The 23,334-nt window shown below is 40.8% G+C and overlaps 1 protein-coding gene across 1 annotated transcript in view; it reads right to left on the reverse strand.

Moving 5' to 3' along the window:
* Window positions 1–5,000: 5,000 nt before the first annotated feature.
* SLC35D2 (solute carrier family 35 member D2) overlaps window positions 5,001–23,334 on the reverse strand; it is an 85,406-nt gene continuing 67,072 nt past the window's right edge. The window contains exon 16 of the transcript XR_011075198.1: window positions 5,001–5,080. The gene's annotated coding sequence lies outside the window, so the exon portion shown is untranslated. The remainder of the gene's footprint in view (window positions 5,081–23,334) is intronic.

Genomic DNA, 23,334 nt, shown 5'->3' on the forward strand with positions numbered 1-23,334 from the left:
TAATAAAAGCTATGCTGGCCACACGATCATGTAAAGAGCCAGGCCACCTCCCCCAGATGAGGTTCCTTTGTTTTAAAAATCTTGATTGATTTCAATAACTGACCATTTGGACCACTTGTTTTTTTCTCTTCCTGTGCTTTAAATTCCTGCTCTTATGTTTTAAATTCACCATTAAAGAGTAAGCATGTGAAACCCTAGGCCCCCACCCCAGAATAAAATAAAAGAAGAACTCCAGGCGCATTCACTCTCTCTCTCTCTCTTTGCACCCATGACCTTGCTATGTGGCACCAGGTGTCCTACATAATTTCCAGGTCCTGTGAGTAATAAACCTTTTTTTTTTTTTTTAAAGTTTCCTGATGGTTATTGCTGAAAGCCATCTTGCAATCACAGTAAGAACCACAAGGGCCAGCCTGACCACAATATTGGTTATTGATAGACTGATACCAGCACATAACACCAACTTTGAAATGCAAACTTAGCATTTCATTCAAGGACATGCTGAAACCATAGCCTCACGTCCTTCACCTTAAACTCAGTATGGAGCTGAAATTCTGTATGGAAGTTCCAGGAGCTAAATCCCATTGGGAGGCAGCAATTAATCAATCTACTTGGGACACAAACCAGACCCAGATTCCATATATAACCATTTAAAAAACGTCTCCACAGAGATCTTTATTGCCTTGATTTTGTATTACCCTCACTTCTTGAAAGGGCTCAGAGAAATTTTTTTTAATAAAATGAATTTAAATTATTGGATTTCAGAATGTTGAAACACCCTTTAAGAAAATGGAAGCACCCTGGGCTTTTGAAAATCTGGAGAAGAGGATACATAATTTTCTGCAGCATCTATTATTTGTATCATCAGAAACTCCAAAAATAAGAAAACCCAACTAGTGAGAATGAGAGGAGAAGCACACAGGCAAGGACTGAGTCACATTGTTCCCTAATTATCCTCCTGATGCCCCACATCTCATTTCTCAGACAATCCTAATTTCATTCGTGCTTTCCAGCCTCCCAAATTAAAATAACCCAAAGGAATTACATCTTTGCTCTCAAAAGGAAAAGATGCAATATATCTTTTGAAACCTAAGTGATAATAAGCAAGAACAACAAAAAAACAAGAGATGGAAAACTTTCTTTACCTGCCCACTGTCCCATTGACTTCAAGAAAGACCTTGGTGAAACTTTGCAGAAGTGCAGGAAAATACATTTGGAGAATCTCACACATTTCACCAGGTGGACCAGGCACACCAGCAGCCCTACAAAAATGAAGAACTGTTCCAGAACCTCCCCCATGATGGCACCGCAGCAGATGCTGTTTTGGACCTGGTTGGGGCCCTCACAGCCTCCAGGGGCGAGCGTGACTGCTCTGAAGGAGTGTCAGTCAGTCCCCTTCTGGAGTCACTGGACACATTCCAACGCGTCACTGTGTCGAGGCATTCAGATTGGAGTAACTTCTTTACACAATCCTCTGATTCACAGGCTTCAGAATAAAATATTCTTCCTAATATCTTTATAGCACTGTTGGGCTTTTGTGACACAGGGGAGTTGGAGAAGAAGTAAAAGGTGGACATAAAGAAAGATAAAGCCTGGACAAAGAAAAATGGCAGCCCAGCATTCCCTCCCTGAATTTGGAAGCTAAAAAAGATACTTAAAAGTATGCAAAATCCTGTAAGTCATTCATTCAGCAAGTATTTATTGACTGCCTACAGGTGGCATCACTCTTTGAGGTGTTGGGAATATAAAATAGTAAACACGGCCAGTCACTGCCATGGGGGAGCTGAGAGTCACAGTCAATGTGCGAATAAATAAGATAATGTCAGATATCAGTACCGTGAAAAAGTGCTACTGAGTGACTTGTTAGAGTGACTAGTGAGCACAGGAAGAAATTCTGTCAAGAGGTGGTATTTTGAACTGAAATTTGAACGAAAAGGAGACAGCAAAGACAGCAAACCTGCAAAGATAGGTTTCCCCCTCCAGGCTGAGGGAACAGCTAGTGCAAGTGACCTGAAATGAGAAAGATACATGTATTTGAGGAATAAACAGCACTACATAGAGGAACTGGTCTGTAGAGAACAAAGGAAGGAAAGAAGAAAGTAAGGTGAAGGCATGGGGAGGAGCCAGACACTCCTGGTGAGGAGTTTGGACTTTATGAGCAACAGGAAACCACTGAAGAGACTCAGACAACGGTGTTATCTAATCCGAGTCACTCTGGATGCTGAGAGAAGATGACCTTTTGGAGATGGGGATGGAGAGTGGTCGTGACACTGAAGCAGGGGGAGCGAGAAGACTATGACAGTCATCCGAGAAGAGTGCCCCCATGTTCATCCTTTGGCCCCCTTCTCCTTCTGTCCACGCTTACTCATTTGGTGACGTTACCCAATCTCTTGACTTTAAGGACGCTGTGCACTGAGGACCCCCAAATGTATAAGTTCAGTGGTAACCCAGGCTGCTCATCCAGACTTGCATTTCCAACTGCCTACTTAACACCTCCATTTGAATGCCTAATAGTCATCTCAAGCTTAAGTCTAGTACTGGTTTCTGATATTACCAGCAAATGTCAAAACGTGTTCCCCTTGCAGACTTCCCTATCCCAGAACATGGCAACTCTTATGTTCCAGTTGTTCAGGTTAAAAACCTTAGAGATATCCTTGACTCCTCTCTTTCTCTCACATCCTGCAGCCAATCTGCCTCCTGTTAACAAACAATTGTATTTGTTTTCAGTTTTAGATTATGCTAAACAACATTGCTATGGATATTCTTTTTTTTTTTTAATTAATTTAATTTTTTTTTTTTTTTTTTTGGCTGTGTTGGGTCTTCGTTTCTGTGCGAGGGCTTTCTCCAGTTGCGGCAAGTGGGGACCACTCTTCATTGAGGTGTGCGGGCCTCTCACTATCGCGGCCTCTCTTTTTGCGGAGCACAGGCTCCAGACGCGCAGGCTCAGTAATTGTGGCTCACGGGCCCAGTTGCTCCGCGGCATGTGGGATCTTCCCAGACCAGGGCTCGAACCCGTGTCCCCTGCATTGGCAGGCAGATTCTCAACCACTGCGCCACCAGGGAAGCCCCACTATGGATATTCTTGTATTTGTCATTTCCCACACGTGTGCATGTCTCTCTCACACACACACACACACACACACACACACACAAATACACATGATTGCAGGGTCATACATGTTATACATGTACAACTTCAATCTTACTAGTGTGTCAGTCCCACTCAGGAGGCAAACCACACAGCAATTTGAACATGGACTATTCAATATTAAAAACTTAGTTGGGAATTAGCTACTAAAAGGGCATAAAAGAAAACTCAAAAGAATACTCAAAGGCTGAAGAAGAGTATTTAGGAAACAAATGAACTTGGAAGGGAATTCCTGGAGCCAAGGCTGGGATTCAGACCTCACTGGAGAGAGTGTGGTTGCAGCCAGCTGGTTGGTGATGAAGTTCTCTGGGTTGCCCGAGACAGAGCTGTTCACAGTCAGGAGGATAAGTCTGGTTAGCAGGGAACTGCTGCCTGGGACCAGAAATCCCCTGGGAAGCTGACAAAACTTGCTGGAAAGCTACTGGGGGTGGGGTGGGGTGGTTGAACTCCCTGGGGTGAGCCCTACTGGGGCTCAACTGGGAAAAACTGACATTTATTTTTACAACATTGAGTCTTTCAACTACAAACTGGCATATCTCTCCTTTTAGGTCTTCTTAATGTCTCTCAATAACTTTTATAATTTCTTTAAAAATTCTTGCTCTTATAGAAATTTATAATAAGAAAAATATCAAAAATATGCAAAAGTAGAGAGACTAATTTAATGAACCTTCACTTACCCATAGGTATAGGTAACTATAATGACAGTTAATAACAAAATTAACTATAATTTTATGTCCATTTTTACTTTGTATATACCCATTTTCCCTACTCCCAAACCCCTATAGTGGGAAGGACTCTTTAAAAGAATAACATAAAAATAATGCTGTTATTACAATTTAACAATTAGTAGTAATTCCATCAAAATACAGTCAGTATTTAAATTTCCCTGATTGTTACATATATATTTTTAAGTTGACTTTTGAATCATTTTTTTCTTAAAGGACTACACATTGCATTAAATTCATATGTCTCATAAGTGGTATAGGTTTTCTCTCCCACCCTTTAAAAAATGTTTACTACCATTTATTTGTTTAAGAAATTAAGTTGTTAATCTTACAGAATTTTCCACATTTTGAATTTGCTGACTGCATCTCCATAGTGTTGCTTTACATGTTCCTTTGTCCCCTATATTTCTTCTAAACTATTTAGATCTAGAACAGAGGTCAGCAAACTTTCACTTTAAAGGACCAGATAGTAAAGATTTTATTTTAGGCTTAGTGGGCCATACGGTCTCTGTTGCAAAAAAGACCCTGGCCATTGTAGTACAAAAGCAGTCATAAGTACTTAAATGACAACTCTATGGATAGGCTAGACCTCAAGGGCACTATGCTAAGTGAAGTAAGTCAGAGAAGAAAGATAAATACTATATGATCTCTCTTATATGTGGAGTCCTTTAAAAATGTGTGTGTGTGTATATATATATATATATAGATATATAGATATATAGATATAGATATATAGATATAGATATAGATATAGATATATAAATAAGCTCATAGTTAGAGGGCACAGATTTGTGGTTGCCAAAGCCAAGGGGTGGGGGTGGGAGAAATGGTGCACTTTTTGTGTTTGTCTTTTCGTTTTTGGTTTAAATAGATTGAATTTTTTAAAAGGGAGGGGGTTAGGGAGAAATATGTACAGGAGTATTGGGAACCATGGGTAATTAAGATGCTCCCATCTTCTCCAGTCTTCAGAGATTATTAATACCCAAATGACAATAGTCTAAGTCTCTATTCTACTGCCATCAAAGAGTTCAGTATTTTATTAGGTTTTCCTTCTCATGTAATTTTAGGGAACCATTAAGGAACCTGTTGCCCAAATCCTCCCATTCTAGCCGAGCAAATCTGGTCTCTGGCTCTGGGACTGTGCTCCACTTCTGCTGGTCACTCCTTGCCATCTTGCTCCTTTTCCAGGCTGCTATCTTTCTTCTTCTTTCTAAGGGAAAATAAAAACATTTAGTTATAAGACAACTTAATCTAGATTTAGGGGGAAAAATCTAATATTGCAGGTCAATAATTCTGCTAGTTATACTCAATCTATATGCCCAAACAGAATAGGTAATGTCTCAGCCTAAAGCATTTTCATATACATGATGGGGAGGGGTAATGGTAGGTGTATTAGCATCACTAAAAGAGTCATCAAAGTGTTGCCTCCAAAATTAAAGGACAGTCTGCTCCCTAAAATACAGAAGTTCATTGCAATCCTCCAAATGATAGTTTTTCAACTTGGAAATATTTAAGCTCTGGTCCCCACCAGCTATAGAGGAGGCAATGTAAACACTGTGGATCAAAGAGGATTTCTGTAACAACTGATGTGATTCCTGGGTTTTGTTGGCATATACAGAAACAGTAATGATCAGCTTAGCCAAATATATACCGAAAGAACAATCTGAGAGATCTTTGGTAGGGAAACTGTGGAGTTACCTGATGACTGAAACTTCCTAACTTGAAGGAGCTATGAAAAAGAGAAGAGACTATAGATAATTTCATATATATGTGGAATATATAATATTGGGAGATAGAATCTAAAAGGAAAGACCAAAGCACAGATAGTGTGACTCTCTTAGCCTGGGTTCCTTCTGATATGAGGACCTTGTGAAGATAGTTCTTTTGGGAAGTAATTCCAATGAGCAGGAGTTGGGTTGGGACCAGGAGATTGAACAGGAAAAGACAGAAAGACACGAATATGTCATCGAGCTGGTCACTGCTGTGAGTGACTGAGGCTCCATCTGCTGGAAAAGCCTCTGAGAAAATGTAGCATGCACCTCAGATTCTTCTGCCTTAAGTAAAAAAGTACAGTAGTTTATCTATTGGCTCCCGGCTCCGTGATCAAGGTTGCCCTGTGGGGTATTACCTCCCTCAATTCCAGGTTTGCCTGTATGTCAGGAGATGAGCGAGTTCCTGTGGGCTAAGAGGAGCCCCAGCTCCCTGAGAGACAGCAGCTACTGTCAAGTTCCGCCTGCATTCCTCTCTAAACCATGCCATTTTATTTACCATGGCACTTTCAACTAAGGTCTTTATCTGGACCAGCTTCTCAGTTCCAAGGGTCAGTTGTTCATAAAGCTATGGGCTGCCTGAAGAAAGTGTAAGTAATGTGGAGATTAAACTAAAATTAAAGCAAATGAGATGGCCTTTGCCAATGGTGGTTCCCCACGCCTTCCCATTTTCTCCAGCTGCTCCTTATTTACTATGTTTTTTGTATCAGACTCTGCATTAAGCACTTTACAAGGATTACCTGTCTTGTTTAATTATTACTCTTCCCACTGAGGGTTGGTTGGCAGAAGCAGATATTGTGGATCAGCCATCTCAGTGCATCCACATCTGTCCCCAAAGGAGTGAGAGGCTGAGGCTTTTGATAAATATGAAAACAACAATTACCGTTTTCACTAAGGCCTGGAAAAGGCCAGGCCAATGCCCATCCTGCAGTCCTATGCCTCTGCTTTATTTTTCTTCTGAGCATATTATTTATTGGCTTATCTTATTTGTTACTTGTGGTTCGGTCTCCTGCCACTACAATGTAAACTCCTTTGGATTGGGACTTTGTTTTGTTAGAGCAAAAGTAAGTAGCCAATAAATATTTACTCTTTAATGAAAAAGGAAAACGAGCCTTTATTGGTGTGGAAGCAATGAAGTTAACTTCCTGTTAAAGAAGTTTTTGGTAAAGAGGTGATAGACACTGGTACAGGTAAGGGGCAAGTTGCAGGGTCTCAGGGAGCGGGGATAGATCTCAACTGGAAGCCTATAGCATATGGAGTTAATGAAGAGGAAATAAAAAAAAAAACTGAAAAAGACAAAGATGGGAAGGGATTCCTTCACAATTGCCCCATTTATCAAATATTTGTTTGGTGTTTATCTGTCCCAGCACTCAATAGAGGACAGAATGGTTGGACACAATGTGGTAAGATGCAGAAGAGGGAGCAAAGGGGTTGGCAAACTGGAGAAATTCAGAGGAAGAAAGAGGCCTGAAGAAGGCTCTCTAAGATGTTCATAAGGGCCTGGCCTTCTCCCTGAAGCATCTGTGTAAGTGAGCTGTGGTATGTGTTAGGGGAAAGGATTACAAGAAGTTTCACACTAGAGAGACCTGAAGAGAAATTGACTTTGTCACCAAGTTTCCAGTAAAAGAGGACAAAACTAACGTTTTCTACTGATGCAGGTCATCAAATGTCATCCAAAAATGGAGAGTGGCTTTCACAAAGGAAAAACAGAGCTAATAATTATGTAAAAATTAGCTCCCTGAGAGTAGATTTCTTGAAAGTGGCAAGGTTTAGAAAACCTGAGAGAAAAATAGAAACAAAACAAATTATCCTGGGCTTGGAGGCTATGGATGGTGGAGCTGGGTGCTGTGTATTCAGCCAGTGTTGAACCAGAACTCTTTGTCCAGTGAATCAGTTTTTCCTGTCAAAGCTGAACTTGTCAAACAGACCTTCAAAGAGTTCGAGGATCCCAAGAGTCCCAGGAAACATGTGCCCACTCTTCCTTCTTTGTTTCAAAGCCCCTCTTCCACTGTTGTCTGTGGCTACATTTTCTTGTCTATGGGGCAGGATGCAGCTTGGGAGTCTCAGGCAGCTGAAGGCTGGAATCAGAAGAGACATTCCTGACCCCACACACCCACTGTTCCTTCCCCTTCTTTAGGTGTCAGAACTCTGGGGGACCAAATCCTGGGCTAGCGTTTCTGGCCTTGCCTAAAACCCTCTGTGTCGTTCAAAAAAACAATAACCATTGTTGTGTAAGTGACATAAGTCAAGCCAGAAACATGCAACCCAGAGAAGTATATTTTATGTTTTGATTTCTTCTTTCCTTTTGTCAAAAACTTGTTGTTCCCATCCCTGCCAGGGCAGATATAAAGTGCTCTTAGTGTGGAGTGGGAAGGGGCCATTCTGCTTGATGGCACTTTAGCCTGGTGCCTGTTCTGGATGCCCCCTGGTTACAAAGACTCCTCCCCATGGGAAAGCAGTGTGGGTCGGCCCAGGCTTGCACAAACGAGGTGCTCCAGCTCCCACGCTGGCTCCCAGATCAGCCAGAAGAGTTTCAGCCAGGGCCAGATCTCCTTAGCACAGAGCGACTGGACTGCAGATTTGATAAGACCTCACTGCATCATACAGTGCATAGAGCCCTGTGTCTGAGGTTGAGGCAAGGCTGAATTGAAGGAATACTTTTTGACTAGTAGAAATCACATGTACTATTGAACAGATTATGAAATTGGTATCATTTGTGACATCATCTTTCCCCAGGCTGGGAAAATTAATTATTTAAAATTTCTCCCTTTCCTTTATGTTGTAGATAGAAGTGGTCACCAAATCCAACATTACAAACAACCCCTCTGAGTGATTCCTTTCCTTTCCATGCCCTGCCATCTCCAAGCACCACCCATCATCTGGGATACAGCTGGGAGGAAGGTGAGCATGGGCTCTGGAGAAAGACATTCCAGATGTACATGCTGGCTTTGTCGTGTGATTTGGACAAGCTAAACTTTCTGTCCCTCAAGTTATTATTATAAAATGGGATTGAAAATACTTCTTACTCTGCAGGGCTATTGTGAAGATCAAATGAAATAACATTTATAAAAGTGCAGATAAGTGCAGATAAGGGGAGACCTTCAAGATGGCAGAGGAGTAAGATGTGGAGCTTACCTTCCTCTTCACAAATACATCGAAAATACATCTACATGTGGAACAACTCCTACAGAACACCTACTGAACACTGGCAGAAAACCTCAGACTTCCCAAAAGGCAAGAAAATCCCCACGTACCTGGGTAGGGCAAAAGAAAAAAGAAAAAACAGAGACAAAAGAATAGGGACAGGACTTGCACCTCTGGGAGGGAGCTGTGAAGGAGGAAAAGTTTCCACACACTAGGAAGCCCCTTCACTGGTGGGGACGGGGAGGTGGGTGGGGGGAGAAGCTTCGGAGCCACGGAGGAGAGCGCAGCAACAGGGGTGCAGAGGGAAAAGCAGAGAGATTCCCACACAGAGGATTGGTGCCGACCAGCACTCACCAGCCCGAGAGGCTTGTCTGCTCGCCCACCGGGACAGGTTGGGGCTGGGAGCTGAGGCTCGGGCTTCGGAGGTCAGATCCCAGGGAGAGGACTGGGGTTGGCTGAGTGAACACAGCCTGAAGGGGGCTAGTGCGCCACAGCTAGCTGGGAGGGAGTCTGGGAAAAATTCTGGACCTGCCGGAGAGGAAAGAGACCATTGTCTCGGGGTGCACAAAGAGAGGGGATTCCTACTCCGTATGCCCACAGATGGCAGAGTACCGCCTAAGCGAGCTCCAGAGACAGGCGCAAGCTGCGGCTATCATCTCGGACCATAGAGAAGGACATGGACAACTAACACTGCTATTGCTGCCACCAAGAATGCTGTGTGCAAGCGCAAGTCACTACCCACACCCCCTGGGAGCCTGTGCAGCCCGTCACTGCCAGAGTCCCGTGATCCAGGGACAACTTCCCCAGGAGAACACTCGGTGCACCTCAGGCTGTTGCAATGTCATGCTGGCCTCTGCTGCCACAGGCTCCCCCGCAATCCAATTGTGACTACCATACCCCTCCCTCTCCCCGGCCTGAGTGAGCAAAAGAGCCCTAATCAGCCGCTGTTTTAACCCCCTCCTGTCTGGGTGGGGAAGAGATGCCTGGGGGTGGCCTACATGCAGAGGTGAGGCCCAAACCAAAGCGGAACCCCAGGAGCTGTGCAAACAAAGAAGAGAAAGGGAAAATTCTCCGTGTAGCCTCGGGAGCAGTGGATTAAATCCTCACAATCAACTTGATAAACCCTGCATCTATGGAATACCTGAAGAGACAACAGATGTTCCCAAAACTGAGGCAGTGGACTTTGGGAGCAACTGCAGACTTGCGGTTTGCTTTCTGTGTCTGATATATTTTTGGTTTTATGTTTATCTTAGTTTAGTTTTTAGTGCTTCTTATCATTGGTGGATTTGTTTATTGGTATGGTTGCTATCTTCCCTTTTTAAAAATTTTATTATTATTATTTCCTTTTTTCTCTTTTTGTGGGTGTGTGTGTTTCTTACTGTGATTTTGTCTGTTTAGGTTTGCTTTTACCATTTGCCCTAGGGTTCTGTCTGGGGTTTTTTTCTTTGTTTAGTTTTTGTTGTTGTTATTTTTGTTTGTTTTTCTTTTTATGAGCGTGTGTGTATGTTTCTTTGTGTGATTTTGTCTGTTTAGTTTTGCTTTTACTATTTATTTTGGGGTCCTATCTGTTCGTTTTTTTTTTTTTTTTCTTTTCTTCCGAGCCGTGTGGCTGGCAAGGCCTTGGTGCTGCAGCCATGTGTCAGGCCTGCGCCTCTGAGGTGGGAGAGCTGAGTCCAGGACATTGGACCACCAGAAACCTCAGAGCCCCACATAATATCACTCGGTGAGAGCTCTCCCAGAGATGTCCGTCTCAACACTAACACCGAGATCCACTCAATGGCCAGCAAGCTCCCGTGCTGGATGTCCCATGCCAAACAACTGGCAAGACAGGAACACAACCCCACCCATTAGCAGAGAGGCTGCCTAAAGCCATACTAAGTTCACAGACACCCGAAAACACACCACCGGACTCAGCCCTGCCCACCAACAGGACACGAAACAGCCCCACCCACCAGAACACAGGCACCAGTCCCCTCCACCAGAAAGCCTACACAAACCACTGAACCAACTTCACCCACTGTGAGCAGACACCATAAATAACGGGAACAACGAAGCTGCAGCCTGTGAAAAGGAGACCCCAAACACAATAAGTAAAACAACATGAGAAGACAGAGAAATATGCAGCAGATAAAGGAGCAAGGTAAAAACCCACCAGACCAAACAAATGAAGAGGAAAGAGACAGTCTACCTGAAAAAGAATTCAGAGTAATGATAGTAAAGATGATCCAAATCTCAGAAATAGAATGGAGAAAATACAAGAAATGTTTAACAAGGACCTAGAAGAACTAAAGAGCAAACAAGCAATGATGAGCAACACAATAAATGAAATTAAAAATACAATAGAAGGAATCAGTAGCAGAATAACTGAGGCAGAAGAACAGATAAGTGACCTGGAAGATAAAATAGTGGAAATAACTACCAGAGAGCAGAATAAAGAAAAAAGAAAGAAAAGAATTGAGGACAGTCTCAGGGACCTCTGGGACAACATTAAATGTACCAACATTCTAATTATAGGGGTCCCAGAAGAAGAAGAGAAAGAGAAAGGGTCTGAGAAAATATTTGAATAGATTATAGTCAAAAACTTCTCTAACATGGGAAAGGAAATAACCACCCGAGTCCAGGAAGCACAGAGAGTCCCATACAGGATAAATCCAAGGAGAAACATGCCAAGACACATATTACTCAAACTATCAAAAATTAAATAAAAAGAAAAAATATTAAAAGCAGCAAGGGAAAAGCAACAAACAACATACAAGGGAATCCCCATAAAGTTAACAGCTGATCTTTCAGCAGAAACTCTGCAAGTCTCCTCTATTTACAATAGCCAGGACATGGAAGCAACCTAAGTGTCCATTGACAGATGAATGGATAAAGAAGATGTGACACATATATACAATGGAATATTACTCAGCCATAAAAAGAAACGAAATTGAGTTATTTGTAGTGAGGTGGATGGACCTAAAGTCTGTCATACAGAGTGAGGTAAGTCAGAAAGAGAAAAACAAATACCGTATGCTAACACATATATATAGAATCTAAAAAAAAAAAAAATTCTGAAGAACCTAGGGGCAGGACGAATAAAGATGTAGAAGTAGAGAATGGACTTGAGGACATTGGGAGGGGGAAGGATAAGCTTGGACAAAGTGAGAAAGTGGCATGGACTTATATATACTACCAAATGTGAAATAGATAGCTAGTGGGAAGCAGTCGCATAACACAAGGAGATCAGCTCGGTGCTTTGTGACCACCTAGAGGGGTGGGTTAGGGAGGGGGGGGAGGGAGATGCAAGAGGGAGGAGATATGGGGATATATATATGTACAGCTGATTCAATTTGTTATAAAGCAGAAACTAACACACCATTGTAAAGCAATTATACTCCAATAAAGATGTTAACAACAACAACAACAACAAAACTCTGCAAGCCAAAAGAGAGTGGCAGGACATACTTAAAGTGATGAAAGGGAATAACCTACAACCAAGATTACTCTACCAAGCAAGGATCTCAATCAGATTTCACAGAGAAATTAAAACCTTTACAGACAAGCAAAAGTTAAGAGAATTCACCACCACCAAACCAGCTTTACAACAAATGTTAAAGGACCTTCTCTAGGCAGGAGACACAAGAAAAGGAAAAGACCTACAAAAACAAACCCAAAACAATTAAGAAAATGGTAATAGGAACATACATATTGATAACTGATAAATGTAAATGGATTAAATGCTCCAACTAAAAGACACAGACTGGCTGAATGAATACAAAAACAATACCCATATATATGCTGTCTACAAGAGAACCACTTCAGACCTAGGGATACATACAGACTGAAAGTGAGGAGATGGAAAAAGATACTCCATGCAAATGGAAATCAAAAGAAACTTGGAGTAGCAATAGTCATATCAGACAAAATAGACTTGAAAATAAAGACTACTACAAGAGATTAAGAAGGACACTACATAATGATCAAGGGATCAATCCAAGTAGAAAATATAACAATTGTAAATATTTATGCACCCAACATAGGAGCACCTCAATACATAAGGCAAAGGCTAACAGCCATAAAAGGGGAAATCGACAGTAACACAATCATAGTAGGGGACTTTAACACCCCACTTTCACCAATGGACAGATCATCCAAAATGAAAATAAATAAGGAAACACAAGCTTTAAATGACACATTAGACCAGATGGACTTAATTGATATTTATAGGACATTCCATCCAAAAACAATAGAATACACTTTCTTCTAAAGTGCACATGGAACATTCTCCAGGATAGATCATATCTTGGGTCACATATCAAGCCTTGGTAAATTTAAGAAAATTGAAATTGTATCAAGTATCTTTTCCGAACACAATGCTATGAGACTACATATCAATTACAGGAAAAAAACTGTACAAAACACAAACACATGGAGGCTAAAAAAAAACGCTATTAAATAACCAAAAGATCACTGAAGAAATCAAAGAGGAAATCAAAAAATACCTAGAAACAAATGACAATGAAAACCCGACGACCCAAAACCTATGGGATGCAGCAAAAGGAGTTCTAAGAGGGAAGGTTATAAAAATACAATCCTACCTCAAGAAACAAGAAAAATCTCAAATAGCCAACCTAACCTTACAGCTAAAGCAACTAGAGAAAGAAGAACAAAACAAACCCAAAGGTAGCAGAACAAGTCATAAATATCAGATGAGAAATAAATGAAAAAGAAGTGAAGGACAAAATAGCAAAGATCAATAACACTAAAAGCTGGTTCTTTGAGAAGATAAACAAAATTGATAAACCATTAGCCAGACTCATGAAGAAAAAAAGGGAAAAGACTCAAATCAACAGAATTAGAAATGAAAAAGGAGAAGTAACAACTGACACTGCAGAAATACAAAGGATCATGAGAGATTACTACAAGCAACTATATGCCAACAAAATAGACAACCTGGAAGAAATGGACAAATTCTTAGAACAGTACAACCTTCCAGGACTGAACCAGGAAGAAATAGAAAAGATAAACAGACCAATCACAAGCACTGAAATTGAAACTGTGATTAAAAATCTTCCAACAAACAAAAGCCCAGGCATGGATGCCTTCACAGGCAAATTCTATCAAACATTTAGAGAAGAGCTAACACCTATCTTTCTCAAACTCTTCCAAAATATAGCAGAGGGAGGAACACTCCCCAACTCATTCTACGAGGCCACCATCACCCAATACCAAAACCAGACAAAGATGTCACAAAAAAAGAAAACTACAGGCCAATATCACTGATGAACATAGATGCAAAAGCCCTCAACAAAATACTAGCAAACAGATTCCAACAGCACATTAAAAGGATCATACACATGATCAATTTGGGTTTATCCCAGGAATGCAAGGATTCTTCAGTATATGCAAAACAATCAATGTGATACACCATATTAACAAACTGAAGGATAAAAGCCATATGATAATCTCAACAGATGCAGAAAAAGCTTTCAACAAACTTCAACACCCATTTATGATAAAAACTCTCCAAAAAGTGGGCATAGAGGGAACCTACCTCAGCATAATAAAAGCCATATATGACAAACCCACAGCCAACATCATTCTCAATGGTGAAAAACTGAAAGCATTTGCTCTAAAACCAGGAACAAGAAAAGGTTGCCCACTCTCACCACTATTATTCAACATAGTTTTGGCAGTTTTAGCCACAGCAATCAGAGAAGAAAAAGAAATCAAAGGAATCCAAATCAGAAAAGAAGAAGTAAAACTGTCATTGTTTGCAGATGACATGATACTATACATAGAGAATCCTAAACAAAGTTATCAATGAATTTGGTAAAGTAGCAGGATACAAAATTAATGCACAGAAATCTTTTGCATTCATATACACTAACAGCAAAAAATCTGAAAGAGAAATTAAGGAAACACTCCCATTTACCATTGAAACAAAAAGAATAAAATACCAAGGAATAAACCGACCTAAGGAGACAAAAGACCTGTATGCAGAAAACTATAAGACACTGATGAAAGAAATTAAATATGATACCAACAGATGGAGAGATATACCATGTTCTTGGATTGGAAGATTCAACATTGTGAAAATGACTGTACTACCCAAAGCAATCTACAGATTCAATGCAATCCCTATCAAACTACCACTGGCATTTTTTACAGAACTAGAACAAAAAATTTCACAATTTGTATGGAAACAAAAAAGACCCCAAATAGCGGAAGCAATCTTGAGAAAGAAAAATGGAGCTGGAGGAATCAGGCTCCCTGACTTCAGACTATACTGCAAAGCTACAGTAATAAAGATGATATGGTACTGGCACAAAAACAGAAATATAGATCAATGAAACAGGATAGAAATCCCAGAGATAAACCCACACACATATGGTCACCTTATTTTTGATAAAGGAGGCAAGAATATACAACGCAGAAAAGACAGCCTCTTCAATAAGTAGTGCTGGGAAAACTGGACAGCTACATGTAAAAGAATGAAATTAGAACACTTCCTAACACCATACACAAAAATAAACTCAAAATGGATAAAAGACCTAAATGTAAGGCTATCAAACTCTTAGAGGAAAACAAAGGAAGAACACTCAATGACATAAATCACAGTAAGATCCTTTTTGACCCACCTCCTAGAGAAATGGAAATAAAAACAAAAATAAACCAGTGTGACCTAATGAAACTGAAAAGCTTTTGCACAGCAAAGGAAACCATAAACAAGACCAAAAGACAACCCTCAGAATGGGAGAAAATATTTGCAAATGAAGCAACTGACAAAGGATTAATCTCCAAAATACACAAGCAGCTCATGCAGCTCAATATCAAAAAACAAACAACCCAATCCAAAAATGGGCAGAAGACTTAAATAGACATTTCTCCAAAGAAGATATACAGATTGCCAACAAACACATGAAAGGATGCTCAACATCACTAATCATTAAAGAAATGCAAATCAAAACCCCACTGAGGTATAACCTTACACCGGTCAGAATGGCCATCATCCAAAAATCTACCAATAAATGCTGGAGAGGGTATGGAGAAAAAGGAACCCTCCTGCACTGTTGGTGGCAATGTAAATTGATACAGGCACTATGGACAACAGTATGGAGGTTCCTTAAAAAAATAAAAATAGAACTACCATACGACCCAGCAATCCCACTGCTGGGCATATACCCTGAGAAAACCATAATTCAAAAAGAGACATATATCACAATGTTCATTGCAGCACTATTTACGATAGCTAGGACATGGAAGCAACCTAAGTGTCCATCAACAGATGAATGGATGAAGAAGATGTTGCACATGTATACAATGGAATATTACTCAGTCATAAAAAGAAATGAAATTGTGTTATTTGTAGTGAGGTGGATGGACCTAGAGTCTGTCATACAGAGTGAAGTAAGTCAGAAAGAGAAAAACAAATACAGGATGCTAACACATATATATGGAATCTAAAAACAAAAACAAAAAAAAATGGTTCTGATGAACCTAGGGGGACAGGAATAAAGACACAGATGTAGAGAAGGTACTTGAGGACATGGTGGGTGGGGAGGGTAAGCTGGGACGAACTGAGAGAGTAGCATTGACATACATACACTACCAAATGTAAAATAGATAGCTAGTGGGAAGCAGCCGCATAGCACAGGGAGATCATCTCGGTGCTTTGTGACCATCTAGAGGGGTGGGATGGTGGGGTGGGAGAGAGGAGCAAGAGGGGGGCGATATGGGGATAAATGTATATGTAGAGCTGATTCACTTTGTTATATAGCAGAAACTAACATAACATTGTAAAGCAATTATACTCCAAAAAAGGTGTTAAATAAATGAATAAATAAATAAATATGAATTAATTTTAAAAATGAAGATGACTAAACAGCATGGTCCCAATTGTTCTTTTAGATGTGATGATTAGAAGAAAAATGTTTATAAGAATGTGTACCAAAATGTTAATAATGTTTTTATATTGAGGTGGTGGGGCTTATGAGTTCGTTTTTTTTTAAACTTGCATCTTTGTGCTTTTCTATATTTTTAAAATTTCCACAATGAACATGTATTACTTTTGTAACTAAAAATCATAAGTATGAATTAAAGTCCACCAAAACTTGAAGAACCAGTGAGATGATAGCCCTTTTTTTTTTTAACATCTTTATTGGAGTATAATTGCTTTACAATGGTGTGTTAGTTTCTGCTTTATAACAAAGTGAATCAGTTACACATATACATATGTTCCCATACCTCTTCCCTCTTGCGTCTCCCTCCCTCTCACCCTCCCTGTCCCACCCCTCTAGGTGGTCACAAAGCACAGAGATGATCTCCCTGTGCTATGCGGCTGCTTCCCACTAGCTATCTATTTTACATTTGGTAGTGTATATATGTCCATGCCACTCTCTCACCCTGTCACATCTTACACTTCCCCCTCCCCATATCCTCAAGTCCATTCTCTAGTAGGTCTGTGTCTTTATTCCCGTCTTGCCACTAGGTTCTTCATGACCTTTTTTTTTTTTTTCTTAGATTCCATATATATGTGTTAGCATCCTGTATTTGTTTTTCTCTTTCTGACTTACTTCACTCTGTATGACAGACTCTAGGTCCATCCACCTCACTACAAATAACTCCATTTCATTTCTTTTTATGGCTGAGTAATATACCATTGTATATATGTGCTACATCTTCTTTATCCATTCATCTGTCAGTGGACATTTAGGTTGCCTCTATATCCTGGCTATTGTAAATAGTGCTGCATTGAACATTGTGGTACATGTCTCTTTTTGAATTATGGTTTTCTCAGGGTATATGCCCAGTAGTGGGATTGTTGGGTCGTATGGTAGTTCTATTTTTAGCTTTTTAAGGAACCTCCATACTGTTCTCCATAGTGGCTGTATCAGTTTACATTCCCACCAACAGTGCAAGAGGGTTCACTCTTCTCCACACCCTCTCCAGCATTTATTGTTTCTACATTTTTTGATGATGGCCATTCTGACCGGTGTGAGATGATATCTCATTGTAGTTTTGATTTGCATTTCTCTAATGATTAATGATGTTGAGCATTCTTTCATGTGATTGTTGGCAATCTGTATATCTTCTTTGGAGAAATGTGTATTTAGGTCTTCTGCCCATTTCTGGATTGGGTTGTTTCTTTTTTTGGTATTGAACTGCATGAGCTGCTTGTAAATCCTGGAGATTAATCCTTTGTCAGTTGCTTCATTTGAAAATATTTTCTCCCATTCTGAGGGTTGTCTTTTGGTCTTGTTTATGGTTTCCTTTGTTGTGCAAAAGCTTTTAAGTTTCATTAGGTCCCATTTGTTTATTTGTGTTTTTATTTCCATTTCTCTAGGAGGTGGGTCAAAAAGGATCTTGTTGTGATTTATGTCATAGAGTGTTCTGCCTATGTTTTCCTCTAAGAGTTTGATAGTGTCTGGCCTTACATTTAGGTCTCTAATCCATTTTGAGTTTATTTTTGTGTATGGTGTTAGGGAGTGTTCTAATTTCATACTTTTACATGTACCTGTCCAATTTTCCCAGCACCACTTATTGAAGAGGCTGTCTTTTCTCCACTGTATATGCTTGCCTCCTTTATCAAAGATAAGGTGACCATATGTGCGTGGGTTTATCTCTGGGCTTTCTATCCTGTTCCATTGATCTATATTTCTGTTTTTGTGCCAGTACCAAACTGTCTTGATTACTGTAGCTTTGTAATATAGTCTGAAGTCAGGGAGCCTGATTCCTCCAGCTCCATTTTTCGTTCTCAAGATTGCTTTGGCTATTCGGGGTCTTTTGTGTTTCCATACAAATTGTGAAAATTTTTTTCTAGTTCTGTGAAAAATGCCAGTGGTAGTATGATAGGGATTGCATTGAATCTGTAGATTGCTTTGGGTAGTAGACTCATTTTCACAATGTTGATTCTTCCAATCCAAGAACATGGTATATCTCTCCATCTATTTGTATCATCTTTAATTTCTTTCATCACTGTCTTATAATTTTCTGCATACATGTCTTTTGTCTCCTTAGGTAGGTTTATTCCTAGACATTTTATTCTTTTTGTTGCAATGGTAAACGGGAGTGTTTTCTTAATTTCACTTTCAGATTTTTCATCATTAGTGTATAGGAATGCAAGAGATTTCTGTGCATTAATTTTGTATCCTGCTACTTTACCAAATTCATTGATTAGCTCTAGTAGTTTTCTGGTAGCATATTTAGGATTCTCTATGTATAGTATCCTGTCGTCTGCAAACAGTGACAGCTTTACTTCTTCTTTTCCGATTTGGATTCCTTTGATTTCTTTTTCTTCTCTGATTGCTGTGGCTAACACTTCCAAAACTATGTTGAACAATAGTGGTGAGAGTGGGCAACCTGGTCTTGCTCCTGATCTTAGTGGAAATGGTTTCAGTTTTTCACCATTGAGGACAATGTTGGCTGTGGGTTTGTCATATATGGCCTTTATTATGTTGAGGAAAGTTCCCTCTATGCCCACTTTTTGGAGAGTTTTTATCATAAATGGGTGTTGAAGTTTGTTGAAAGCTTTTTCTGCATCTGTTGAGATTATCATATGGCTTTTATCCTTCAGTTTGTTAATATGGTGTATCACATTGATTGTTTTGCATATACTGAAGAATCCTTGCATTCCTGGGATAAACCCAAATTGATCATGTGTATGATCCTTTTGATGTGCTGTTGGAATCTGTTTGCTAGTATTTTGTTGAGGGCTTTTGCATCTATGTTCATCAGTGATATTGGCCTGTAGTTTTCTTTCTTTGTGACATCTTTGTCTGGTTTTGGTATCAGGGTGATGGTGGCCTCGTAGAATGAGTTGGGGGAGTGTTCCTCCCTCTGCAATATTTTGGAAGAGTTTGAGAAGGATAGGTGTTAACTCTTCTCTAAATGTTTGATAGAATTCGCCTGTGAAGCCATCTGGTCCTGGGCTTTTGTTTGTTGGAAGATTTTTAATCACAATTTCAATTTCAGTCGTTTTATCAGTGGATTTATCCTGTATGGGATTCTCTGTGCTTCCTGGACTTGATTAACTGTTTCCTTTCCCATATTAGGGAAGTTTTCAACTATAATCTCTTCAAATATTTTCTCAGTCCCTTTCTTTTTCTCTTCTTCTTCTGGGACCCCTATAATTCGAATGTTGGTGCGTTTAATGTTGTCCCAGAAGTCTCTGAGACTGTCCTCAGTTCTTTTCATTCTTTTTTCTTTATTCTGCTCTGCAGTAGTTATTTCCACTATTTTATCTTCCAGGTCACTTACCCGTTCTTCTGCCTCAGTTATTCTGCTATTGATCCCTTCTAGAGTATTTTTAATTTCATTTATTGTGTTTTTCATCATTGCTTGGTTCCTCTTTAGTTCTTCTACGTCCTTGTTAAATGTTTCTTGCATTTTGTCTATTCTATTTCCAAGATTTTGGATCATCTTTACTATCATTATTCTGAATTCTTTTTCAGGTAGACTGCCTATTTCCTCTTCATTTGTTAGGTCTGGTGTGTTTTGACCCTGCCCCTTCATCTGCTGTGTGTTTTTCTGTCTTCTCATTTTGCTTATCTTACTGTGTTTGGGGTCTCCTTTTCACAGGCTGCAGGTTCATAGTTCCCATTGTTTTTGGTATCTGTCCCCAGTGGCTAAGGTTGGTTCAGTGGGTTTTGTAGGCTTCCTGGTGGAGGGGACTAGTGCCTGTGTTCTGGTGGATGAGGCTGGATCTTGTCTTTCTGGTGGGCAAGTCCACGTCTGGTGGTGTGTTTTGGGGTGTCTGTGGCCTTATTATGATTTTAGGCAGCCTCTCTGCTAATGGATGGGACTGTGTTCCTGTCTTGCTAGTTGTTTGGCATAGGGTGTCCAGCACTGTAACTTGCTGGCTGTTGAGTGAAGCTGGGTCTTGATGTTGAGATGGAGATCTCTGAGAGATTTTCGCTGTTTGGTATTACGTGGAGCTGGGAGGTCTCTTGTGGACCAGTGTCCTGAAGTTGGCTCTCCCACCTCAGAGGCACAGCCCTGATGCCTGGCTGGAGCACCAAGAGCCTTTCATCCACACGGCTCAGAATAAAAGGGAGAAAAAATAGAAAGAAAGAAAAAAAGAGGATAAAATAAAATAAAATAAAGCTATTATAATAAAAAATAAGAAAAAAATTATTAAGAAGAAAATTTTTTATTTTTTAAAATAAAAAATAAGAAAAAAATTAAGAAAAAATTTAAGAAAAAAATTTTTTTTAATTTTTTAAAATAAAAAAATTATTAAGAAAAAAATTTTTAATTTTTTAAAAATAAAAAATAAAGAAACAATTATTAAGAAAAAATTTATTAAGAAAAATAATTTTTTATGTAAAAAAAAAAATAAAACGGATGGACCGAACCCTAGGACAAATGGTGAAAGCAAAGCTATACAGACAAAAATCTCACCCAGAAGCATACACATATACACTCACAAAAAGAGGAAAAGGGGAAAAATTAATATATCCTGCTCCCAAAGTCCACCTCCTGAATTTGGGGTGATTCGTTGTCTATTCAGGTATTCAACAGATGCAGGTACATCAAGTTGTTTGTGGAGCTTTAATCCGCTGCTTCTGAGGCTGCTGAGAGAAATTTACCTTTCTCGTCTTTGTTTGCACAGCTCCCGGGGTTCAGCTTTGGATTTGGACCCGCCTCTCCGTGTAGGTCGCCTGAGGGCGTCTGTTCTTCGCTCACACAGGACAGGGTTAAAGGAGCAGCTGCTTCAGGGACTCTGGCTCACTCAGGCCGAGGGGAGGGAAGGGTACGGATGCGGGGCGAGCCTGTGGCGGCAGAGGCCAACATGACGTTGCAGCAGCCTGAGGCGCGCTGTGCGTTCTCCTGGGGAAGTTGTCCCTGGATCACGGGACCCTGGCAGTGGCGGGCTGCACAGGCTCCCGGGAGGGGTGGTGTGGAGAGTGACCTGTGCTCGCACACAGGCTTCTTGGTGGCGGCAGCAGCAGCCTTAGCGTCTCATGCCCGTCTCTGGGGTCCACGCTGATAGCCGCGGCTCGCGCCCGTCTCTGGAGCTCGTTTAGGCAGCGCTCTGAATCCCCTCTCCTCATGCACCAGGAAACAAAGAGGGAAGAAAAAGTCTCTTGCCTCTTCAGCAGCTGCAGACTCTTCCCCGGACTCCCTCCCAACTAGCTGTGGTGCGCTAACCCCTTTAGGCTGTGTTCACGCCGCCAACCCCAGTCCTCTCCCTGCGATCCCACCGAAGCCCGAGCCTCAGCTCCCAGCCCCCGCCCGCCCCGGCGGGTGAGCAGACAAGCCTCTCGGGCTGGTGAGTGCTGCTCGGCACCAATCCTCTGTGCAGGAATCTCTCCGCTTTGCCCTCCGCACCCCTGTGGCTGCGCTCTCCTCCGTGGCTCTGAAGCTTCCCCCCTCTGCCACACGCAGTCTCCGCCCACGAAGGGGCTTCCTAGTGTGTGGAAACCTTTCCTCCTTCACAGCTCCCTCCCACTGGTGCAGGTCCCGTCCCTATTCTTTTGTCTCTGTTATTTCTTTTTTCTTTTGCCCTACCCAAGTACGTGGGGAGTTTCTTGCCTTTGGGGAGGTCTGTCGTCTTCTGCCAGCGTTCAGTGGGTGTCCTGTAGGAGCAGTTCCACGTGTAGATGTATTTCTAATGTATCTGTGGGAAGGAAGGTGATCTCCGCGTCTTACTCTTCCGCCATCTTGCCCAGACCCCGATGATAGCTCTTTTATTAAAACTTTCCTGATCTTCCCATTGGCCGAATCAAGGCTCAGCTAGGAAAGATGCATTCCAAGCTCACTCACATGTTTGTTGCTGGATTAATTCCATCCCCACCACACACATACACAGCTGTTCCTTGACATGTGGGCCTCTTAATAAAACAGCTCAGAAAATGGCAGCTTGCTTCATCAGATCAAGCAAATGAGAAGAGTCAGAGCAATGGAGAAAGAGAGAAGCCACACTCTTTTGTAACCTAATCTTAGAAGGACCCACCCATTACTTTTGCTGTATTCTATACATGAGAAGCTAGCTCACATTCTAGGTGCAGCCCACATTCAAAGGGAGGAGATTATACAAGGAAGTGAATATAAAGAGGCGGGCATTGTGATCCATTTCAGGAGCTACCCACCACATACACATAATATATGATGCCATTTAGAGGCAAACCTAATCTTCAGTAAAATAAATCCAAACACTGGTTTCTTGGTAGAGGTGCAGTGATTGATTGGTTAGGGTCATAAGGAACTTGTCCATGGTGATGCGGATGTTCTGTATTTTGATAAGTATGTGTGTTCGTGGGAGTACAACTTTATCAAAACTCATGTACAGTACACTTAAGGTCTGTGTAATTTATTGAATGTAAATTGTACCTCAGTTTAAACAAATTTTATCCTACAGTTTTTTTTTGGTTTTTGTTTTTTTTAAATCATTGAAAGGCTCCACATTCTTTTTTTTTTTTTTTAAACCCCACATTTGTTTATTTATTTTTGGCTGTGTTGGGTCTTCGTTTCTGTGCAAGGGCTTTCTCTAGTTGTGGTAAACGGGGGCCACTCTTCATCGCGGTGCATGGGCCTCTCACTATCGCAGCCTCTCTTGTTGCAGAGC

Source organism: Eschrichtius robustus, chromosome 10, assembly GCF_028021215.1.
Source record: "Eschrichtius robustus isolate mEscRob2 chromosome 10, mEscRob2.pri, whole genome shotgun sequence".
Taxonomy (NCBI): domain Eukaryota; kingdom Metazoa; phylum Chordata; class Mammalia; order Artiodactyla; family Eschrichtiidae; genus Eschrichtius; species Eschrichtius robustus.